At 51.2% G+C, this 6,291-nt stretch overlaps 1 protein-coding gene and 1 long non-coding RNA gene across 2 annotated transcripts in view; one reads left to right on the top strand and one right to left on the bottom strand.

Moving 5' to 3' along the window:
• Positions 1-3,001, bottom strand: part of LOC118452310 — a 15,110-nt gene extending 12,109 nt beyond the window's left edge. Inside the window, exons 1-2 of the long non-coding RNA XR_004842048.1 lie at positions 2,991-3,001; positions 1,754-1,759 (exon numbers count right to left, since the gene is read on the bottom strand). This is a non-coding gene — a long non-coding RNA (uncharacterized LOC118452310). The remainder of the gene's footprint in view (positions 1-1,753; positions 1,760-2,990) is intronic.
• Positions 1-6,291, top strand: part of SLCO2B1 (solute carrier organic anion transporter family member 2B1) — a 54,065-nt gene that overhangs the window by 33,174 nt on the left and 14,600 nt on the right. The gene's annotated exons all lie outside the window — the stretch shown is intronic.

Genomic DNA, 6,291 nt, shown 5'->3' on the forward strand with positions numbered 1-6,291 from the left:
AAAGAGCCCCCCAGTTGGAGGGGTTTTGCAGCTTGGATGCATCCAGTTGCTGTTGCCCAGCTCTCATATCATTGCAGGAATCAGGCTGCCAGCAGCACTGGCAGCACTTCATCCACAAAAGCCTCCTCAGACCCCGTCTTTCAAGGCTGGTGACGATATCAGAGCCAGGCTGCCACCCTGTCCCACCAAGGATGGTGGGTGCTGCCTGGAACCAGGGTCTGAGCAATTAAAATCAGATGTGTGTTTGTACAGGGTGATCTTGGAGCACTGTGTCCAGTTCTGGGCTCCCTGGTTCAAGAAAGATGAGGAACTCCTGGAGAGATTCCAGAGGAGGGCAACAAGGATGATGAGGGGACTGGAGCATCTCCCCTACGAGGAAGGGCTGAGGGAGCTGGGCTTGTTCAGCCTGGAGAAGAGAAGGCTGAGAGGGGATCTCATCAACACCTACAAATATCTCAAGGGTGGGGGTCAGTGGGGGGCACCAGGACGGAGCCAGACTCTTCCCAGTGGTGCCCAGCACCAGGACAAGGGCCATGGGCACAAACTGAAGCAGAAGAGGTTCCAGTTGAGCGGGAGGAAGAACTTGTTGACTGTGAGGGTGCCTGAGCCCTGGCCCAGGCTGCCCAGGGGGGCTGTGGAGATCTTCAACCCCCGCCTGGCCGCTGTCCTGTGCCCCCTGCTCTGGGTGAGCCTGCTTGAGCAGAGGGGTGGGACGGGGTGAGCTCCGGAGGGCCCTGCCAACCCCTGCCATGCTGGGATTCTGGGATTCTGTGATCTTAATCCCGTGCAATTAGCTTGTTTAGAAATGAGTCAAGTCTTTGTGCTGAAGGGAATCAGCTGGGCTTTAGCCTGCAGAGGTTACTGCTCAGGGTTGGTTTTCTTGAAGGAAATACTCTGCATTTTGGCAATTACTTCAGAAAAGTGACCCTCTGAAGTCAATCTATGGCAGCTTCCTCCATATTTCCTGAATATTATCCCTTTAATTTATTGGAAGTTCTCTGGTTTATTAAGGTCAGGGCAGGGCAGGCACAGCCAGACAAGCGTGGGCAGGGTTTTATTCTGCACCATTTGCTCGCTAGCCTAATGCTAAATTAGAGGAGCAAGTCGGGGGTTTATTCCCCCGCTGACCTTGTTGCACTGTCATTTAGAAAACCCGTGTGATGGAAGCAATTGCTTTATGGCGCTCAGATGGGATTTTCACACCAGCACTCTGCTCTTTGCCTCTGAAAAATGAATAAAAACGAGCTCCCTGCTCCCGGGTGACGAGAGAAGGAAATATCTCATCTCTGCTCCAGCCGCAGGTTTGGCTCAGGGCTGGCATTGGGTTTGCCGCCGTCAGGGCTGTGGGAGCTGTGCTAATAAATTCATTATTTCTGAGAATTTATCCCCTAAAGCCCAGTCCTGAAAAAAATGAAGTGCCTGTCGTTTTTGTCCGGAGAGCAACCTTGCTGAAATCACGGGGATTTCTAATAGAAATCTCTTCTCAGAGCCAAAACCTGGACGGTAGCTGGTGCGTGATGGTTGGATGGGGATGATTTGGCTGAAGTTGAAAATCTTCGGTGCTAGCTGATGTATGGGTGACTAGAGAGACAATTTGACCTCCATTTTGTGATTCTCGCGCTTATTTTGTTTCTTCTTCCTGTCACCACGCGGTCTTTCTTCCCTCTCTTGTTTTACTATTCTTTTCCACGCGATAGTTCATGAAAACAGCATTTGGAGATTTTCCAGCCTGAATCGCCTTGGTACTTTATACCTCCCGCTGGTTAAAAGGAGATACAGAATGAAACACGTGTGATGGAGCAATGCTGTAGGATGGTCTGGTCCCCGTACCACGTTCACAGTGAGCCCTTTCTATACCCCATCCAAGTACAAGAGGATGGCCCAGCTCCTGAAGGAGAGGAGTCCCGCTTTGCTGGTCTCAGAGGGCTGGAACTGATGGGATTGTGAGGGGAAATCTTTGAGTTGTACCTCCTTGGTTTTTCTGATTGCATCTGGCATCTCCACACACGGCATGGGGAGCAAGAGCCCCCCGGGCAGAAAGGCAGGAGATGGGGATGTAGAAGATGGGCAGTTCCAATCCACCAGCAGAAATGACGCAAAGCAGATTCCTGTGATATTGTAGAAGAGAAAAAGCAACCTGTGTGTTAATTCAGTCTTATGCTCACAGCTTTTCACCCCTTGTAAAAAATAAGTCAGTTTATGGGCAAGGGGCTAAGCTTTGTGCTGGAAATGGCTGTTGGTAAGGAGTGGATTGGACCTCATCTGCTTGCTGGTCCATCTGCATGTCAAGGGAAGCTTTTTCAGATAGTCCCCTTCCCAGAGCTGGTACTTTGGTGCTGTCCCTGGGACAGGGCAGCCCCAAGCCTGCCCAGCATTGATGGCTATGGGCTCCCTGTTCGGGGTGGGATGAAGGTCACTGATGGCTGTGGGTCCCCTGTTCAGGATGGGATGAAGGTCACTGATGGCTATGGGCTCCCTTGTTCGGGGTGGGATGAAGGTCACTGATGGCTATGGGTCCCCTGTTCAAGGTGGGATGAAGGTTGCTGATGGCTATGGGTTCCCTCTTTGGAATGGGGTGAAGGAAAGCATCGGGATGCCAGCAGGGATTGGATCAAGCAAAGACCACACATGATCTCAGATTTTTCCCTGTGATATTTCAGTCCTGTTCCTCCCACATCCCTTGTAAGACAGAGTCCTCCCTCCGATGGAGGTGTTTGAATACAACAAGCAGGTTGAAAACTGGGCCTGGAGATTAGGGCTGTTGTGCTTTTTTATTTGGCTCATCTGCAGATCTTCATCCACTTTCTGTTAGAAGGTGCTTTGCACCATTGGTGTTGGGTCTGCCCAAACAAAGCACTTGGGGTTGGAGTGAATTGCGTTAACACTGTTGGCTCATTGCTGGTGTTAAAGCATTTTGCAAACTGGCCTTGTACTTTCACATGGGCCACCTATGTGGGATGGCTGCAAACTCAACCTGGGACCAGGAACACTTCACCTGGGAGGAAGGCAATGTCTCCTGTTGGGAAGTGTCCCTTTGCCCATTAGCTGGAGACAACAGGGATGGCTTCCCATGGCACTGACAGATGGGGAAAATGCAGCTCCTGCTCCAAACCTGGCCTGAGCCTGGAGGAGACTCCAGGTGAGAAAGACACTGCCTGGTTAGGCTGTCATTGGGGGTCGGGCTCTGCTCCCAGGGAAGGGGCGATGGGACGAGGGAAAACGGCCTCAAGTTGTGCCAGGGCAGGGTGAGGTTGGCCATGGGGAACAATTCCTTCCCCTTGGGGCTGTCAGGGGCTGGAAGGGGCTGCCCAGGGAAGGGGTCGAGTCCCCAGCCCTGGGGGGATTTAACAGCCGGGCAGAGGCGGTGCTGAGGGCCAGGGTTTGGGGGTGGGATGGCAGGGGTAGGGGAACAGTTGGGCTGGGGGAGCTTCAAGGGCTTTGCCAACCCAACCATTTCTGTGATTCTATGATTCAGCAAAGTGCTTGAGGCTGTTCCTGGAACAGAATAAGACTGAAGAACGCCTTTAAGGGTTCATCATTTTCTTAAGGGCTTGGCAGAGGCTTGGCAGAGGCAAGCCTTAAATTACTAAACTGACCTGGAGCAGGAAGATGTTCAGAAATGCTGTTTAGTCACTTATTTCAGCTTAAATGATGCAGAATGAAGCATGGTTATGGAGAAGGAAATGCATTTTGTCATTTTTTTCTGTTGCTTCATTGCACATGGAGATAACTGAGACCAAATAAGGCTTGCAGGAATTTTTGCCATTTCCTTTATTGGGAGAAAAAAAACGAGGACGGGTTAGAGCCCATCCCATGAGATGCTTCACATTCTCCATTTCTGTGGAAGCCACTGGGTTTAAATCTTTCTGGGGCAAGGTGTGATGAGCAGGGAGCCCTTTGCAAAGCCCTGGGAACTCTGCCTCAAGGACAGGAAGAGCTTTTCAATCCACAGCCAGCAACAACAGGATGAAGCTGTGTACAGGATAAATACGCAGGTGGAGCACTGGGGATGTTTCCAAGCGATGAGGTCAATTACCCAAGAAGGGAGCAGGTTCCACTCGCTGGAGTGATTCAAAAGTAGGAAAGTCAAAGTGCGATGGGGAGTGATCTTTGCTCGTGCACAGATGCGCTGGTTGACATTGTATTGCCCCCTGCTCCTTGCGCTCACAGAGCGCTCCTCCTGCAGGCGTTGGACCTGCTCACAGTAATCGAGAAAGTAGGATTTAGCTCGCCTGAAGTCATTTCCATTGCTAATTTCTGGGCTTCTGTCGAAAACACCTGGGAGGATGTTCAGCTTCTGTTGCACATACTGGGAATTAATCCATTAAAGGTGATCTTCAAAGCAATTAAAACACCGGGCTTGTGACTTGGTTGTTTATCTATGGTGCCTAAAGATAGTTCCAAGGGTTTTTTTTTTCTTTTTTTAATTATTATTATTTTAAAGTTTCCACTTGCTTTTAGTATCTGCCCAGCTTCCTTCTCTGGAGCTGTCAGGAAGATCGAATTGGTAATGAGACTGTGATTGCAGAGGACGGCAACCTTGCTGCCTCCCACTATGAACTGGGCAACCTGCTCGCTGTTGTAGCTTTATAGCTCTGATGTGGGGGGGGAGAGGGGGCATAGTGTGACTGAAAAGGCCGAAGAATTCTCTGGGAAAGGAACCTTTCTGGTGGAAGATTCCCACTTACTCCCACAAAAGGCTGGATTAGCTCTTGGGAGATCTTTCAGCAAGCAAGTGGAGGTTTCATATTTGCAATATGTCTGAGATACTCCCTTACGTAAACTAGGCAGGAATAGGCTTCAAAAAGCAAGACCTCTATTGATACTCAAAGAACAAAACCACCGCCCTTCTTTGGGGTTCACCTTGGTCTAGCGCAGAGAAACCATCGCAGCTCATCCCCTCGCCAGTTGACTGCTAGGCTCCCAGCTCTCCAGAACTTCAGGGTCCTTGAACTTGCCTTGCATGCTTGGACCCTCCCTAGTGCCCCGAGTTTGCGGGTCCCCAATGTCTTTAGCTGCTTGCCTAACCCCAAGAGCAGAGTGCTGAGCTGGAGAGGCGATACTGCCGTCAACGAGAGCTTTGCCTTTGCGTATGGAGGACCCTCTCGCATCCTCGGAGGCGTCTTTGCTCTTCACATAACTTTTTAGGACGGCTAAAACAAATACACAGCTTGGGACAACTCCCAGACAAGCACCAGATGGTTTTCCCTCTGCAGTCCCCCAGTGCCTCTGTGCTGGAGCAGATACAAAGATTGTCCCAATTGTTTGTGAGCTGCTAAGAATTAACACCATTAATTTATGGCAGGCCCTTGCATTAATCCTCCCTGTTAATTCCTTATCTCTGCTTCAGCATATTGACTTTCAGAGGCCTCATCTGGGAAACTCATCATCTGTTTGTGTGGAAGCTGCCCTCACGCATGCCCTTTGCTTGCGTGCTGCAAAGCTGGGTGAAGAGCATGGGGAAGGCGATGGTTCGGGGGGGAGGGGAGGCAAAGGCATGAGCAGAAAGCGGGTTTGGGATGTGCATGAAGGGGAAATCGCTCCAGTCTGGGGAACTGGAGCCTCCCAGCTGGTGGGTGTCAGCACCAGGCATCCCAATTACCGCGGCGCTGGGAGTGGGGCAGCTGTCTTTGCTGAACAGGCGGAAGATATCTTGTTCTTCAAGCAGTAAGGGTTCAGCCACAGGGGAATTTTCTGGAGTGTTTCTTTGCCTGTAATCAAAAAATACATTTTTATCACTGAAACAAAAAGGACATTGAAGTTGCAACTGCGGCAAACAAATAAATTAACTTTTAATGACCTCCCAGCTACTTCTGTATTTGTTTCAGCAGGCGCCCTGCCAGAAAGCTCCAGGGAAAGGAACCGAGGCCGTGCCTGCAGCAGCCCCTGTAATCCCTCAGCGCTGCAGCCCTCAGCCCACGGGTGGTGGGGGCAGGACAGGCAGGTTTCCATGGTGCTCTCAGCCATCCCAGTGCAGTCGACCCATGGAAGGCAAGAGGTACAGACAGTATGTACAGAGGTGCAGCTGGGGCTGAAAAACTATAGCAGAGCCACTTGCCTTTCTCTGAAGGCACCCTGAGACCCTGGCAGCTCTGAAGAAGAGCTCAGCAGGAGGTATCGGTGCAGAAGTCAGGTTTGTCACAGAATCCCAGAAAATCCCAGACTGGCAGGGGTTGGCAGGGCCCTCCAGAGCTCACCCAGTGCCACCCCCCTGCCCAAGCAGGCTCACCCAGAGCAGGGGGCACAGGACAGCGGCCAGGCGGGGGTTGAAGATCTCCAGAGAAGGAGACT

Source organism: Egretta garzetta, unplaced genomic scaffold, assembly GCF_000687185.1.
Source record: "Egretta garzetta isolate BGI_Z169 unplaced genomic scaffold, ASM68718v1 scaffold1030, whole genome shotgun sequence".
Classification (NCBI taxonomy): domain Eukaryota; kingdom Metazoa; phylum Chordata; class Aves; order Pelecaniformes; family Ardeidae; genus Egretta; species Egretta garzetta.